General features: G+C 44.9%; 1 long non-coding RNA gene across 1 annotated transcript in view; it reads left to right on the top strand.

Moving 5' to 3' along the window:
• The window catches only part of LOC146833868 (uncharacterized), a 108,988-nt gene that overhangs the window by 43,098 nt on the left and 47,217 nt on the right, over nt 1-18,673 (top strand). The window contains exon 3 of the long non-coding RNA XR_014960282.1: nt 9,411-9,464. This is a non-coding gene — a long non-coding RNA (uncharacterized LOC146833868). The remainder of the gene's footprint in view (nt 1-9,410; nt 9,465-18,673) is intronic.

Here is an 18,673-nt window from a genome sequence, read left to right as displayed (position 1 = left end):
CTCTCTTCATGTAGGGGAATCGAAAAGAATGCCTGACACAAGTCAATCACTGTGAACCATCCAGCTTCGCATGGGATCTGGAACAGTATCACAGATGGATTCGGTACCACTGGACAACATGGAACAACTATGTCGTTTATTTTCCGCAGGTCTTGCACTATCCTAAACTTCCCACTTGGTTTCTGCAATCCCATAATGGGTGAATTACATGGACTACCCATGATCTCCACCAGTATTCCCTGCCTAATCATAGACTCAATCACAGGTTTGATCCCAGCAATCGTCTCAGGCGACAGTTTATACTGAGGGGTTCTCGGGAATTCCGCGTTTGGCTTAACCTGTATCTTCACTGGTTCCACTCCCCTGACTAAGCCGATCTCCTCTCCGCTTAGATCCCACACATCGGTCGCAACTGACTCCCTCAAGTCCTGTGGAAGCTCCTCCACTGTCAGAGCCGGGTACACTTCCACGCACCCCTGCTGATTTGCAACCTTAAAGGTCGCATCGTCATCTCTGGTCTGTACCTCTACTCCCCTCGGGGTACAGTAAATGGTGCAATTGAGCTTACACAATAAATCTCTTCCCAACAGACAAACAGGACTAGAATCGCACACCACGAACTGATGTCGATCCCTAAAGGTTCCTATCCTGACGGGAATCGGTTCCGTCAAGGGGCTAACTAGTCTCTTGTTCGCCACTCCAACCACTTGTATACTTTCTCCCGAGAGGGCTACCCCCGGAACTACTGCTGATCTTATGGTTGACCTGGTAGCCCCCGTATCTACCAAAAAGGTAGTAGGGCGTCCATCGAGTTCGGCTTCCACAAAGGGTCCCTTCTGATCTACCTCTAGTATGGCCCTGAGCAGGCAATCATCGTCCTGACCCAAACTTAACTGCGCCAGCAAATCTGCATCCCTCTCCTCTTCCACTTCGAACATGGGCATCTGCAAATAAGTCCGAGCTCCCTGCTGTATGTTCTGCATCCTGGGTGGCTGGGGAACCTGCACCTGCGAGACGCCTGTCCCCCCTTGCATCATTCTCGGTACAGTCACCGTCTGTACCTGCTCCGCCCCAGGGACCTGACCCATTCCTCCCTCCATCTGCGGCTGATTATAGGGGTTCAAGGGACACTCGCGCCTCCAGTGTCCCACCTGGTGACACTGGTGACAAGCAGTCGTCTTCTTCAAGATCGCTACATCTATTCCTGTCCTAGGGTCTACGGGTCTCGGCCTTCCCTGACCCTGCACATTCTGATTCCCTGTCTGATAATTTCCCTGTCTTCGCCCCACTGGACCCCCATTCGGCGGTCCCTGAGCCGCTTGCATCTGAATGAGCAATAAGTTATCCTTCATCTTCTTGTGCTTGGACTCAATCTCATCCGTGCAGTATCTAGCATACCGCAAGATCTCATCTACAGGCTTATTCTGCCAACAGATCAAATGCTGCTGTATCATGAGACTGACTTCGGGTTTCAAACCCAGCACAAACTTAGACACAAACTGTCCCATGTCCTTCGTTTCCAGCTCATCTAAACCACTATACTGCTTAAAAGCCTTCAAAAGCCTCTCATAAAATTCATGTACTGTCTCCTTTGGCTCCTGCACCGTCCTGTCTATCTTCACCCAATCGATGTCCTGGGGTGAAACCTTCGATTTCAACCACGTAATTACCTTATCGTACAGCCTCATTACCACGGGCGACGGACCATTTGTAACTATGTTCCTATCAGGCTCATAGTCCGGCCAATCAACAGCGATTTTACATGCGTGCCACAGATCTCCCGGAACTACGATATCGAATAAGGTGTTCAGATCTATCCACAACACCTTCGAAATCTTAACGAAACGCTCAACTTGCTTGTACCACTCTGCAGGCTTCTCCCTGAGCCTGGGAAAATCATTCGTAAATGATGCCAAATCCCCCCTGCTCCATGGTACATGCACATATCCTCCATTCGCCACCTCTCTCAAAGGAAGGATCTTTACCTCCTGCAAATCTCCTTCAGAGCTCCCTCCTTTCGCTCCCCTAGAATTCCTTTTCCTAGCCCATTTCTCTTGCCATTTGTCGAGCATCAGCCATATTCTCATAGCTACAATCAGTTCCCTCGTATGTGACCTTAGACCAACCACCCTTTTCTCTTCCAATTCCCGCTCGGTACAATGCATCCTATGGCTCCCTTGTAATGCTCTAGTCTTGGATAGATCCACCCCATATTCTCTAGCCAAACCCGCCAGTTTCTCATGTGCCACTCGTGCTTTACGAGTCACATCCTTTGCCACAAAAAGCAATTCATCCGGAGTATAGGTCAATACTCTCTCCAGAGGTAGATTCCCATATATTATTTCATCCGCCTCTGCTTTAAGTCTTACTACATCTATCATTCCTGCCTTCAAGGCTCCTTTCAACACCTGACAACTTGCTCCACGTCCCTCATCATACTCGCATTCCGATTCCTGCTCTCTCCTTTCCTCCGGTAGTTCTAAGGGAGCAGAATGGCTCTTAAAGGCAACTGGGGTTGTCCCCGCTCGGCCCATATTCCAGCTCATTTGCTTCTTGGGTGATACCCATGACCCCAAATCTGGTCTCGACTCCATCGGAGTCCTCGGCCTCACCGGTCTCTCGTCCTCTTCGCCCCTAGATGTGTCCGACACCGCTGCTAATGGTGTACTCCACTGCACAGGGCTTGGAGGTCGGGCCGTTGCCCCTTCCAACTCACTTTCCCCACTTTCTCGCCTAGTTCTCTCTGCCTCTCGTTCGGACCTCTCTCTCGCCTCTGATTCCGGGCTGTATATAGACACAATCGGTCCAATGGTGACCGGTACCCTCAATGCATCCGGTAACCTCATCTCTCCTTCAATCCTTCGGCTGGTCCCCGACTGACCCTGTGAACTCGCTGTTTCAAACGAGACCAACCCTTCCACTCGGGTCTCGGGCTGGATCGTTACCCTTCTAGTTTCCTCTCTCTCGCTCCACCTATCATCTGCCTCATCCGGGTTATAAGGGGGTGGTCTCTCGTCTAGCAATCTTTGCAATATATCATCATCAGAATCACTATCCTCTTTCTGTGCTTTCCCATTCCTTATCCCCGTCTCCTCCATTATCGCGGGATACAGTTTCGCTTCCTCAATTGTCTGCACTCTCCATCTTTTCTCTGCTGCGTCCCATTTGGCATCCTGAAACGCCCTAATCGACTTCCTCATCCTCTCCTGACTTCTTCCCTTTTCCTTATCATGCGCTGCTCGGATCCACGCATGTAATGCTTCAAACTGTGCTGGTCTTGGCAAGGGTTTTAAGGACCCCATCACCGTCTTCAGTTGGTACAGCACCGCTAATCTAAATGAGCCGTACCTCGGGAAAGCTAATTCCCCTTCACCTTGTGTAACCTTATGCCAATTCTCGATCCAAACGATAGTATGTAACCCCACATTCTGTGCCATGTAATGTGCCGGTGTATCCTCGGGAGGAGCTTCTTCTCCCCCGCGGACAACCACATGCCTATCACCTCTACACAACTCTCGCAAAGCCCTAAGACACTTCATAATGAGCAAATTCGATCTCGCGCTCTATTTACTTCTTATTCTCAAATCCTCCAATAACAGCGCGACTCACACCAACCGGCCTATCACAGCGCGACACCCTCTGACGTCACCTTCCTTCGTTCGCAGCAGTTCCCTTCTCCAAACTCGTTTCACGCTTACTCACGTCCCATTCATACACTGAAATAACCAATTAAGTTATTTCTCTGGCTGTCCGTCCACAGCCTCTGACTGTCCGTCCACAGTCTCTCGACCTTGTTGACCTCGATTGGCGCCCGTCTGCCCCCGTCCGGCCAGACAAAAACGCCTCTGATAGGTTACTAACACTCCGATCTGCTCACCACAACCCACGACCAGCGTTAAGTTGCCATACACACACGCATTCGCTCCCCCTATCTCAGTCCAGGTGATCGATGGTACCTCACGATCTCCTTTGGGTGGTCAACAAAATCTATCTCGGGTGTCTTCTACACCACAATTCCCGGGCTGCGCGCGCTCACAGCCTGATCTCACAATCACACGACATACACAACAACTCCGCAAGACATCACACAACAAATCAACACCGCAATCTACAACATCTCATTTTCATACTCACTCCTGGAACTGCTGCTTTCGGCCGTGCTGCTACTCGCCGTCGATGCTCATCTGCCGCCGTCTGCTGCTCGCCATCTGATGATTCAGCATCACTTATCGTCTCTTGGGCCTCAAGGGTCACTTATCCTTATCTAATCTTCCCTCGCTATCAGTAAGAAACCATCCTCGTTTGCTACCAACTGCTCCGGCCTATTTTAGTATCTCGCAATTATCTACTGGAACCCACTCTGGTCAGATGGAACTTTTTACTTGCCTGATAACATGGAGGGAAAATCACCGTTATCACAATTACAGTCTGCAATTTTCCGTAATCAAAGACTCGAAACTTAATCTCTTGGCTCTCTGGTTTTTATTATCAACATAAAGATTTGGAGATACAAAGTCCTCAACACGAGGCACAACAAGTACATAGGCACTAAAACAAATGCTACTCTACGAAGAATCCGCATCCGGCTAAAAATAACTAAAAGTACAATCTCTAAAAGCATGAGGTAGAACACTACCAAGCAAATGTCGATACTAGGGACACTGAACCATACCATCTCTGTCCCTACTCTGTACTAGGTGATATCCCTACATAGCAATCCCTTGAGACCCTCATCAGAATAAAAGGTGTCAGAGTGAAACTTCATAAGAAGTCCTCACTTAGAGAGCTTGGTCTAAGTTGCCCCCTCTACCCTTCGCCTAGCCGTCCTCTGCTTTGGGCTGCCCCGCTCTGCTCTGCCTCCACCCTCGGGGCGCTGTCCCTAATACAGTACCCCAAGTCTCCGAACACGCCCTTTGCGCCTCCTCTCCTTCCGGGGTCGTCTTTCAGTACTTTTCCACAGAGCGCTGTCCAGTTCCATCGTCCATCGCTTGGCCTTGAGTCCCAGACGCCATCCGCACTAGGAGTTACGATTGGCACATTCCAATACACTCCCATGTCTGGTTTTCTCTACATAATTCAAATTATGAACAAAGAGCTTCTCTACTAACGAGCAACTGTCCTTGCACCTGGGGTGAGATCATGCAAAGCAGACATTCTTCACATCTTTTAAGTTGCAATTTACTACAGCCTAAAACCTCTACTGGAATAAATCCTTTTTGGCCTATTGCCCTTGGCTAACATAAGAAAATACCAGGCCTTTCGCCTCAACGATATATGCGAATTCTGGCCACTACTTCGGTTACACAAGCAGGTTTCAATCACAGTATTGACATTTACGTCTTTCTTTCATGTGTGGTCAACCTAAACAAACTACAGACACGAAGTCTGGGGTACACATTTCTAACACCACATTGCATTTCCCGTAGCTAAACACTATACATTTCTCTAATACGTTTACCATGTGCTTGTACATAGCTAGCACTTCTACTTAAAATCGATATAGGTTATACAGTTGTAATACATTGCACACGAAATCCCTGAATACACATTTGGTTATATACGGGTGCCGACTAACAGTGAATATGGCGCACCCCTACAATTCTCAAACTTTTAAACGCTACATCAATAATTAATGTGCACACTGGAAAGAATTATCCATCAAATGAAAAAAGTTACTTATTTTTGGTATCTATATCTTTAGCAGATACCTAATCTTCTTGCCACCGCCTTCCCTCCTACCTTCTGAGTAGGCGCCATGGTTAAAAAGATCCTAAGGTCTGCGACCATATCACATGCTATATTTATTGCTGTTGTTGCTGCTCTTGGTTCCTCTGCATACTCTTTGACAGGATGTGGAAAAAGTTCCAGGAGTTGACGTCAGTGTGCTGGATGGCACCTTGTATGCTCCGGTGTTGTCACGTCCAGGAGTGAAGTCGCGCATGTGGCCACGGTGGCAATGGAGAAATACTTCTAGAAATAAGATCCCTTCACAGCCAGAGCTTCCCACTTTGGAACTGGAGAACTAGGTTTGAGTCCTGGAGCTGGCTCAACACCCTGTGATTCTTGGAAAATCACCTACTCTCAATGTACATAAAAAAATGAAACTGACCTTGTGTAATGGAACTGGTGCTCATCTATACCTCTTTATTGCCCTTGGACTGAGTTTGAGCTATACAAACTGAACAAAATAAACAAGCATTGGCTAAGCCAATAGGTCTGTCATTGGGCACCAGCTTTTTGGCAATTTTTGTTTTGTTTTACAATGGTTGTTGCATAACTTTATTGTTCAGGGAGTTGCCGTGCCTTTGGCATAAGGCAAAAGATTAATTTTGTTCTAAAAAAAATGCACACATTAACATAGTACTCCCTGGCACTGAAGAGATGTATGTGGATGTCCTACTTGTGAAAGGGCAGCAAGCAGTAACTCATTCTGAAGTCAGCCAATGGCTGAAGTGGGTTGACATCTGGACTGTTGATGCATGCTGGAGTGGGTGGAAGAAAAATATGAATGACACAACCACAGACTAATGGATGAAGTCTAGCTGAAAACCTCTATACGTAACAATGTTATACATATATGTTTAGTAAAATCAATAGGTCTTGTCTAACAAGTACTTAAAAAAACAATCGATCTGGAATTTGCTGCCAGCCTCTTGCCTTTGAGAAAGAAAAGAAAATAAAGAAGGAAAATGGCAAGACAGAATAAGGAAGGGAAGAATGAAAGAATGAAAGAAAAATAGAAAGTTGATGGATAGATAGATAGATAGATAGATAGATAGATAGATAGATAGATAGACAGACAGACAGACAGACAGACAGACAGACAGACAGACAGACAGACAGACAGATAGATAGAAATATATAGAGGAAGGCAATAAAGAAAAAAGAAAGAAGGAAAAATGGAAAGGAAAGAAAGAAAGAGAAGATAAATGACAGATAGACAATGTTGCAAAAATAGAGCACCATCACAAGCTTTTATTCAGAGTTCATGTAAGCTGCTTTTATATTGTGAAAAGCAGAAGTCAGATAAGCAAAGGCCACTACTAAAGGAATTTACAACAACATTGAAAAGAGACATAAACTGATAAAGCTGTATTGTGCCCTGTGCTCACATCTGGGAGAAAGCATCCTGCTATTGCATTAAGCTTTACAAACAAAGACAACAGTAACATAATTAATAAAGTAACAACAAAAATACTGGAACTGAAAGGAACTCCCTTGTGTGTGGATGCGCTCCCTGTAAAAGGGCTAAATGCTGTCACCCAAAGTGACATTAGCCAGTGGCTGAAGTAGGCAGACCCATGCCCAATGCTGCGTGCTGTAGTGGGAAGAAGCAAAACGTGAATGACACAACAGACCAATGGAGGAAGAGAGGTAGCTGACAGTCCAATAAAGGTAGTATATTTTACATATCATGTTAGTATAATCAAAATGTCTTGGCTAGACCTAAAAATATATTGTGGGTGGTGGGGTTGATCATGCTGCATTCCACGATGGGGTAGGGAGGAGAGGAACACTGGAGTTCTTTAAGAACAAAAAACAAAACCAGTTGAATACAATAAAAATATGCCATAGAACAATATGCCTAATTCAAGTGCCAGAAGGCTAGTGAAGACTGGCATAGCAGAAGGCTTGGCATCTGTGATTCATCCCCCATGCAAGGAATTGGAGAAGGCAATGACCTCCAAAAGAGGAAGGCAGGACAGTGGCTGGAAGGAAGTAAGATGAGAATTTGAGTTAGAGGAAACCTACGCAACCTGCAATGTAGTTTGACAGAGGCCAGTACCAGGTGCACTTCTCTTCTACTCTGCTTTTCAAGATGTCCTACAAAGCTGATGGTCATGGCATGGCCGCACTATAAAATGGGGAGTGTGGCTAACCTCCATGGGGTAGATTTAGTAAACAAATTGCACAACGCTATACAACAACAAAAGTTGCTGTTCTGCATTGTACCAGGGAGACAGAGCAGCACAGTTGTATTTACTAAACATGTATGACCTACTGCTGCTCTCTTCGCCTATGCTGGTTCACAAACAGCCATTCAAATCCATAGAGTGGGAAGCCATAGCTAGTGTGCACCCATGGGCAGAGAGAGAACCTAACCCTGAATGCAAAACACCCAACGGAGGCCTAGTAATCACTTTCTCAACATTCAGGATCTGCCTGGTGGCCCTCCCGACACGTGATCAATTCAGTGTCATCACACTCCCAAGATTAGCGACATTTAGGATGCCAAGGTGCCAAAGGTCTAGTAAGGACTGGCTCGTGAGAATTTGGTTGCATGAGGATGCTAACAGTAATTTTAATGTTCAATTATCTATTCCAATTATTAGGCAGCAAACTACATTGTACTTGGAGGACGATACATCCAGCGTTATAGTAATGTGATGTAAGGTCTTGTTTGTGTTCCAGTGGCATTAAGTTGATGGATGTATGAGGTCATTCTCTGGCACTATGAACGAGTAGTTGGATTGCTTTTGGTGCTTTTGCCAATGAAGGTTGGTTATGTTTGGGCTTTTAAGGGAGGGTGGAATGGTCTAATTATGTTTTTTAATTATAGATTCAATCTTTGCTTCTTATGGCATTATTTCTAGCATTAATGAAAGTGTAAAAATGGTTGTTATTGCAGTAATTTTATCTAAATTGATTTGTAGGAAGTATTTAGTTTGGAGTGTTTTAATGAGTGGTTGAAGACTCCATTTGGCTTACACAACTTGGCAGTTCTCAAGGAAATTTCATCCCTGATTTTTATAATTTTTTCGCTGAAAGGGGACCATTTTTCACACAGTGACTGAAATGGTGAGAAAGTGCTGTCTTCAGATATAGGTTTTTGGTGTTCCCCAACTATTTAGAAAAGTTCTCCAGAACAAATGTGTGCATTACTTAGCTATGTGAAGAAAAAAATACTATTTACTTCCTTTGTTTTTTGTTATGGGCCTGTTAGGGCAAGGTAAGATAGTTGGTGTGCTCTGTAGGCATTTCATTTTTGCGCCAGCACCGTTTAACCCTTCTAAGTGCTTGTTTCTTTTTCATCAGTTCGTCAGAAAGCATGGGTTCCTTTTTTCAACAGGTTGACTTCTTTATTAATTTCGATGGAAGACAGGTTTAGCAACGTATCCCATTGGTTGTAAAGTGGGATATCATTAATTGCCCAGTTGTTTTGTGCTTGAAGTTTTTTAATTATCCACTGTTAATATATTTGATTTTATTAGGTGGATCAAATAGAGTGTGAGTGCCGGAGGCATGGATGGGTGTAGGTGACGTAGGGAAAGCTGTTGGTTGAGTTTTAGTGAGATGGGGTGGGGGGTATGTGGTGTGACCACTCTGCTGCTAATGTAGGTCTTGGGAAGTATTCCACCATTCTGTTATCTGGACTCTTTTAACCCCTTCTCTATTTTACACTTTTCCAGGGACCACTTGGAGCTCATGGGAGTAGAGGAGAAAAAGGAGCCAAGGGCAGAAGGGTGAGTATTGCAACACAGTTCCCAAACATAACAGGTATATGTTTGTAAAACATACGTTCAGCCTTTGGGAATCTTGGCGCCGAATGACTGATATTCATCGTTATCCAACTGCACTCATGTTATCAACCTCAGAAGAATGAAAGGCTAAGAGATGTGCAAAGCCTATATATGCACCACTCCCATGCGCTGACGTAATTTCCTGTGAGAAATTGGGTTGTTGGTTGACTGCACTATGAACCCTGGTCATGCAGCAATCCCAGTCCTAGTCAGGATAAGAGGCATGCAAACCCTAAATGAACCTAAGCTCCCCCTCTGTTAGCTTGGCACATAGCGGTCGTGCTCAACATACTTGTAAAGTATTTGTGCAACACTTCAAACAGTAAAACTGTGAAAATACCACACAAAAAGATCTGACATCATATTTAGAAAAATATAGTAGACTTTATTAAATAAAACAAGACTAAAACGACAATAATCCAATTAGTAGAACTGGAGATATTGAATTTTAAAGTTTATAATGGAAAATAGTGCCAAAAAGCACAAAGCGCTAATGAGGGATATCTGGTCGTGCCGGACTGGGACAAAGCCACAAGTTCAGGCCGACCACAGGCTAGCTTCAGGGACCCAGTTAGGCTCCCTCAACAAAGTACCTTACACCCTGGGTGTGGAGCATTGCATGGATCCACGTCAAAGAAGCACCGTGGAACAGAGGCAGTGCATAAGTTCCGAGATACTGCGAGGCTGTGGTACAAGGTCCTGATGCGTTGATGTCGAGGATCCTGTCGATGGGGCTTGCGATGCGAAGTCCAGTTTCGAGGGTGTGAGGCGCATCCAAGGCAATTTGTCAGTTCCGATGAACGGTTGCGGTGCGGAATTTCAGCCATCATCGAGGCTGCCATCAACGAAGGATGCAAAGAACTTGAGCAGAGAAAAGCATCATGCTGTGGCCGTTTCAAAAGGGACACGTCAGTCCCAGGATGCGGGATGCGGCAGTGATGCAAATCTTTTGCAATGGGTCCTATCCATCCAACAACGGCGATGCACTGGTTCTGCTCGTGGATGCGCCGCTCAGCCAATGTGGTGTGTCGGTTCTGCTCAGGGATGCGTCGCTCAGCAGCAAAGATGTGTTCATTTCCACTGCAAGCACCTTTGGGCCAGCTTCTAATGGTCCAGAACTGGGGTGGCACCACTGGCAGAATAGACTCACAGATGGCAGAGTCCAGGTGCAAGGATTGGAAGCCTGTTATGTTCCTGAGGCTTCAGATCAGGAGGCCAGCCAACTAGCCCTTGGAGACACTCTGGGTGCTGGGGCCAAGTGTTGAAGGTCCAGTCCTTCTCACCCAGGCAGCAGATCAGCACAGCAATGCAGGAGTCCATCAGAGTAGCGGTCCAGCAGAGTGTCAGTCCTTCAGCAGCACAACAGTCCTCCTTCCTGGCAAAGTATGGTGGTGGTGGTGTCTGAGGTCCAGTACTTATACCCAGTGGTGCCATTAAGTGGGGGAGACTTCAAAGAAATGCCTTTCAAGTACACAGAGGTCCTTCCTTCATGTCCTGGCTCCAGACTCACTACAGGGTGGCATGCAACCTTTTGTCTGTGGACAGGACACGTCCTATTCAGGTGTAAATGAGGTTGTGCCCAGCTCCTCCCTCCCATCCTGCCAGAGATGATCCACTGAGACACACCTACCTATTGTATGTGGCTGTCTAGGAAGAATGCAAAAACCCCAGCTGCCAACTACGCTCAGCCATGTGATCAGAGACAGGCTATAGGCACCAAATGGCTAACACAAGAAAATGCCAACTTTCTAAAAGGGGCATTTTCAGAATTGCAACTTAAAATCTGACTGAACCATAAGTTTGGATTTTAAAAAGTGATTCCAGAGACACCAGACTGGAAAAAAATTTAATAAGGAATCCCAATGTTATCCTATGGGAGAGATAGGCCCTGTAGCAGTGAAAAACAACTTTGAGAGTTTTTCACTGCTAATACATGTAAAACTTAAAAGTACATGTCCTGCCTTTTGAATACATTGCACCCTGCCCTCTCGGTTGCCAAGAGCCTATCTTAGGGGTGACTTATATGTATAAAATGGAAGGTTTGGGGCTGGCAAAAGGTTCATTTTGCCAGGCAACGTGGCAATCTAAACTGCACACACGGGCTCTGCAATGGCATGCCTGATACATGGGTAAAGGGCTACTTAAGTGAGTGGCACAACCAGTACTGCAGGTCCACTAGTTGCATTTAATTTACAGGACCTGGGTGTATGTCGTACCACTTTATTAGGGACCTATAAGTAAATGAAATATGCCAATTGGGGATGAACCAATGTTACCATGTTTAGGGGAGAGAGCACACACACTTTAACACTGGTTAGGGTGGTAAAGTGTGCAGAGTCCTAATACCAACAAAAACAAGGTCAGAAAAGTAGAGGAGGAAGGCAATATGTTGGGGGGAGATCACCCTAATGCTGCAGTTCCTTTCTTTCCCTGCCACCAGACATGGATTGCTTCCTTTTCGTCCTTCTCGGACATTAAACTCCAAATTCCTGCACTTTGTGCAAGAGATGTCACTCCCTAAAACAACAGGTTTTGAGCCCTGTAAGGGACTGTTGCAAACAAATATCTGTGATGGATCTGAAGAAGGGTAATTCTAACCCCTCCTGGTGTGGTCTACCGCAGCTTAATCACAGTTTGTCTAAAAATAATGAGACCTTGCATTGGAATGGCACTTTATTCACTAAGTCATTAACACAGCAACATAAATATATTAATCTATTCATTAGCTTGAGAGAATATTAAGATCACAGTTGCAATCAGTCAGAAATAGCAACACAAAATACTTATCAATAAACGTGCGGAAGACAATCCTGAAATGAGAAAACTGATCATCCAAGAATTACAATTTAAAAGTACATTAAATGCAATGAATTGGGGGAGGATGAAAAATCTAGCATAAGAGAGGAGGCTAAAAAGGAAAAATGTTATCTAGATTGGGCTCTACCACCTGAAAGAAGGCTTCCTAGGCCCAAAGCAGATATACAGCCGGCCTGGAACCCACAGCGTGCAAGGCACTGCAAAAGAGTTCTGGGCACCCACTGGGGTGTTGGCTTTTTATACCTGTTTGAGACAGAACTATAATACCACATTTGATGCAGGTTATTGACCGCACGCCTACAGTTGTGTTGCTAAAACTCAGAGATCACAGAAGTGGTTTGACAGAGGTTTCACAGTGGGCAGGTGTTTGATCGAATGGTCAGGATTGGGGTACCAATCTGCACTCCTGAGTGAAGTAAATTTAAACTAATCTAAAAATAGTACTCAATGTATTCAGAAGTGTGCTGCTGTGTGCTTAGGGTCCAGCCTATATGGACTTGAGAACTATGATATGGTGCAAGGTACGGAAACCTCCGTGCCCATCACACAGCGCACTGTTTTCAAGTCCCTAGGGCTTCTTTTAATATTTATAACAATACAAACTCAGAGATTATATATTTCATGTAATCAAAGGCATTCATATTTATTCATTTCTTATTTTCATGAATATGCCAATCCTCATCAGAGTTCTGGAAAAAAGTTACATTACAACAAATGTAAACAGAATCAATACATAAATCATATGTTGAACTATGACATCTGAACTGATAATGAATGGTAACACAAGACCCTATGCATTTCGGGTATAACCCTTCTTCAGGGGCTTAAAATTTCAAAATAGGTAACACATGTTCATGTCGTATCTGTAGCCACCAGCTGGAACACAGAGAAAATATATTTTGAGTAAGAACAGTCCGCCAATGGATTAAACTCAAATATCTGTACTTGCTGCCACTGTCGAACAAGTCTATTAAAGTGAAAAAACCTTATGCCCAAAGTGTAGGAGAATGAAAACAAAGTGAATGAATAAAAGAAAGACCGGTGAATGAAACAGAAAAACATCTAGTACTATAGTTATAGCCGTGTGACTTAAGCCACCTCGAGGATACTGAGTTTGTATAAAAGATATGGATGGTTCCAAGCAGTGCAGCCCTCCTAAATAATTGTGAAAGCATGATTCTCCGTCAGCTTTAATCATGCCATTAAAAGCGTCTCGTAAAATACCTGTGGAAACTCATCCGTGATTTCAAAAACGTTCAATTGCCTCAAGAATTTCTGAACCTATCGCACAAGGACAAATCCCTTCCTGAATGGACAAAACGTCATGATATGTGTAAATAGTATAGTAAATAATAGTGTATTATATAGTGTTACCTGCCACGCTGATACTACAGCAATTCTTGAAGAAGAAGAAACTTGATTGATGTTCTGAATGTGAAAGAGAGAGAATGTGATCAACTGTCCCTCTATAATATTTTACCCGTGTTTTCAAAGGAATCCACCGGTGTCACTTACCAAATCTAATCTGAGAAATGCTCGTAACACTCCTTCTCCCCTTCGAGTGTTTGAATCCGATATGAGACGTCATTGAAACGACGTGTGTATAACGTCCGTACGCCCCACGTGATCAAGGTCCGAATCCCAGCTCTTAAAGATGTACGTTCCATACCAACACATTACAACTAACTTTATTGATGTCAATGCGCCCCCAATGAGGTGAACACATAGAAATAAGTGATGAGAGTCGCCCGAGTAGTGACTCAAATAAGCTAACAGTGAACCAGATGAAGAATTATGTCGCATCAGCAACATAACAATACAAAGGATGTCTTTCCAAAAAAAGAATCATTGTGTAAGTTGACGTGTGTAAACAAGGTGTGACAAAATGAGACAATAGAGTAAAAAGAGGAGAAAACTGAACCTCCAGAGTATAGCAAATAGAAATGAATTGAGCTGTGCCAGTGAATAGAGACGAGTGATAGTGGGTGCAAGTACGGATGTACATAAATAGTGTCACAAGAATTAAATTTGAATATCTGAATAAACAGATCTACACATTCTTATAAAAAACATAGCAGTTCATAATGATCATTTAACCCTTTCGGAATAATCGTATCAAGGAATTTAATCCAAAAGGTTTCTCGTTGGGCTAACTGTGTATTGAAATCAGTGCCTGATCTGTGTTTCACAGATTCTAAAATAGTGAATCTGAATTGGGGAATGGTATGTGACATGTCTAACCAATTTGCTGCCAAAGAGGAGTGTCTGTTCTGATTGCGTATCATGCTTTTGTGTTCTATGATACGTGTTTTGATTTTTCATGAAGTTCTTCCCACGTAAATCAAGCCACATGGACAGCGTATTGCATAAATGACTCCTTCCGTGTTGCAGTCTGAGTTGTGTTTGAGTTTAATTGTTTTCCCGGAATATGGATGATCCAAGGTGTTCCCCAAAATGACATTTTAACATTGTCCGCAATTAAAACATTTTCTCATTCCCTTGAATGTCGAGGTAAATTGTGATGATACCGGTTTTAAAATATCCCTCATGTTCTTAGAACGAGTATGTGCAAACAGAGATTTTTCCAGAAAAACTTCCTTGAAGTCTGGTTCAAGGAAGGTCGGATGGTCAGACATGCTTGACCGCAGTTTATGAACAAATCATATTTTTATCATACATTTCTTGGAACGTGTACATGAAAGCGGAATTTGAAACGGGTGTTGTCGAGGCAAGATGCTGTCTTTGGTTACATTTGAGCAAGCTCGGAAAGTTTCATAATATAAAAATGAAGCAAATAATACTTGTGAAATAACGAAGATGTACCAGCTAATCTTGTCTATGTAAGACATAGGCTATTCTTGCAACTGTAGAAAGTTTTCGTGGTTGGCCAAGCTGCCTCGCAGTGTTGGGCACAAGAGAAATTCATATATGAGATCAGTGGGGCCTAGTAGATTTTATTATTGAGGAGGATAAGAACTGAGGCACTGGCCTTGGGCCTATATGGATGTGTCAAGGGAGGTGTGAGCTACTATGGCACTAGTGGCTGTGTAAGATAAAAATGGTCAAGTTAGTACATTTCCAGGTTGTAGTTGGTGGGGCCTATACAGGGCCCTTCATGCTGCATGGGTCGATATTTATTTTTTATATGGTAAAACGCGATCCTCCATCATTTCTCTCCTCTTGTTCATTTTTGAACACACTTCTTACAAAGTATCTTGGTGACCCTTCTGCTAGTGGGGGCATCCAGGGCGTGTCATTAACGCAGCACTTGTATGTGCCCTGTTGTTTTTCCCTTATTTCAGCATATTCTCCATCTGACCTGTCAACCAGGCATTCGTATGGGGCAGCGGCAGGGCCCTCTCTCATGGTGTATCTACCTGGAGGAAGTGGGGGAGCTGTAGGTATATCGTAGTGAGCGTCAGGTGCTGCAAGCTCAATCATTTCTAATTGCATCCCATCCCCATCCCCTGGGACACGGTCCCTGTCCTCATACTGTGTTTTTTGGTAAATCCCTGTGCTAGCGTAATTCATTCCTACTACCTTGGTCCTGAATTTCTCAACACACTTACTCAAGATCTGTATACAGCAACACACTAGCATCAAAATGCAGAAAATAGGCAGACAAATTATCAAGATAGCAGACAGCAATGAAGGCATCCAGTCAAAGTTAAAGTTAAACCAATTACTAAAGACGTCTGCTTCGGCACCTCCCTCCTCGCGCATCTTCTTTCCCAAATTGCCCAAGTCCTCAATAGCCTTGGAGAGCATTCCGTTGTCTGCATCATTCGATGGAATGAATGTGCAGCAGCTTTTTCCTATTTTAGCTCAGACTCCACCGTCCATAGAAGTCAATTGATCTAGAACATAACGATGTTCTAGAACCATTAGTTTCAATGGGTGTAGTTCCTCTTTTATGGCGTTGAACCCATCTCGGGTGTTGTTGACGAGCCTCATAAGCTCGTAGCGGGTCATCTGCAGCCATCGGGCATTAGCTGATGTTTGCCTTATTGGCCACAGGCCCCCGAAGAATTCCTGGGCGTCGTTGAAAAGTCGAAACTCCTGAGGAACTTCGCTAAAGGCACTGTTAGCAAAGTATTGTGCACTCCTTCTGTGGCGGTGGAGCAGGGTGACATCACCTGCCATCGGGTGGGTATGTACGTGGGAGATGTTGGATGCCGGGACAACCAGATGCAATTTGTGTACAGTGTACAGTGACCATGGTGCATAGGCCCCTCCATTGGGGAGGCAACTGGAGATAGAGGCGTTCTCCGCATGCCCAATAGATGTCCATGAGGCTGGAGGTGCCGCCTTGGAGGTCCCAATTATAGATACTGGTGTTGCAACCGGCGTTACTGTACCATTGCATAGGAAGCAAAGAAGAGGAGATTTTAGTTTGTATGCCCTTTTCCATTTGTAAGATGAGTCTTTATCAAAGGTATATCTTCTGATCTCCTGTGCCCAAATCTGCTTGCACTCTGTCTCAACGTCCCAATCAGTCCCCCCCATACAGTTTGTCACTACAAAAGGTGCTCCTAGGGAAGTTGCCCTACAGGTTACGTTGTGTGGACCCTGCCATTTGTTGTTAAGAAAGACATGGGCCCGGACACGTAGTACGGTCCTATCCCTACAGGGGCATTCGCCAATCTGCGTGCCCTCCTGAAAGCTCATGTGTATGGCCGTAGTGAACTTTTGCGGCATCTTCGCATACTGCTGGGGGGACGAAAAGGTTGCATACCCAGCTGTCTTAAAGATATGCCATATTCCCGTACTGCTGCGATCGTATCCACATGCATTTCTCCCCTGTATATGTTTTCCATCTGTCTCTCATATTCTGATGAGTCAGTTACAACCCTGTACGTAACATAATTATAATCCCATTCTGTGGTGTTCACATACACAGGGTCAATTAATGCTGACAGAAGCTGGATCTGACCGTGTATATAGCAAAGAAATAATTGGAGGAGACATTTGGCAGTCGGTGGTGGGATTTCTTGGGGAAAGACCATTTTGTCTGCGCGTACAGCATGTGGGATGTGTGCACATACATAACATGACTCCTTAGTGGCCTTTTTTCCTACTGTGGTCATGTCTGTACCACATGTTGTCTAGTAAGGCGTTATGGGCCCCATGCTCACTTGTTGACTGGTTAGGACCTGGGGAATGGAAGGCAAGTATGGTATTCTGATCGGCAGTGTAGACAGGACCTGGGGAATGGAAGGCAAGCATGGGATACTGATTGGAAATGTAGACAACTGTGTCGTGAAGTGCGGTGGCCCAATTTGTTGCTGCCTGTTTATTTTTTGTAGGGGTGCGCCTTTTTGGTGTATAGAACCGGGGGACTGCGAAAGCGAATCGACGTGCTCTGTGTAGGGCCATTCTACATTTGCGGGAGTTGTGGCGGCGGGCATTGTGTTTGTGGTTTGAGAGCGGGGGGGCCATTGTTAGCTCCAGGGTATTGTCGTATGTAGTATCTCTGTCACTCGGGATGGAAGTCGGGGGTCCGGGATGTCTATTAGAGTGTGCGTTGCTGGTGTCTCTGCCAGGGTGTGTTGGACCTAGTGTGTTTTTGTGTGCATTTTGTTGGCTATGGGTGACTGCTGGTACTGGGGGATTAGTTGTAGATGCTATGGCAGTGTTACTATCTGCATTGTGAGGAAAGTAAACCTTTACAGTGATGAAAAAAATGTACCAATTAAATATTGCTAGTGCCACTCCAACAATGATACATAACATTAATATAGAACCAATACATATCTTTGCATCGTGGCTGCTGTACAAATGGAGCAGCATGTGGGTGTCATCTTCGTCTTCACCGGTAGTGGAAGGGTCAGTGGAAGGGAAGCCGCTGTCCTCATTCAGGGGGACCAAGGGCATGTCGTTTCCTTCATCTAGTCTCTTGTCTGGTGCTGCTGAGGTACAGGGTCGAGTCTTACGTCGCGGCGATGGATCCATGCCTTCCTTTCAGCTATCCGAACGTGAATTGGTGAGGAATCAATGACTTGGTAAGGTCCTTCGAACTTGGGGTCCTTCCAGCGTCGGACGTGTTTCCGGACAAACACCCAGGTGCCAGGACGGATTGGTGGGAGCTCAGGATCGATGGGGCCCTTCTCCTTCCTCTTGGATACCTGGGTAGTAAGGAACTGCGCAGCGCGTGTTAGTGCACACAAGTAATCGTAAAGCTCTGCCTTAACAATCTCGGAGGATGCTTGGAATATAGTGAGAAGGACAGTGCTAGTTAAGGGTGTTACATGGATAAAGCAAGAGGGGTGACCGTCTGAAAGACCCACAACGTGATTGTTAATCAGGTATACCGTGAGTTGAGGTGGGGTATTGTT

Source organism: Triturus cristatus, chromosome 4_2 (assembly GCF_964204655.1).
Source record: "Triturus cristatus chromosome 4_2, aTriCri1.1, whole genome shotgun sequence".
NCBI classification, from domain to species: domain Eukaryota; kingdom Metazoa; phylum Chordata; class Amphibia; order Caudata; family Salamandridae; genus Triturus; species Triturus cristatus.
This window is presented reverse-complemented; position numbering and strand designations above follow the sequence as displayed.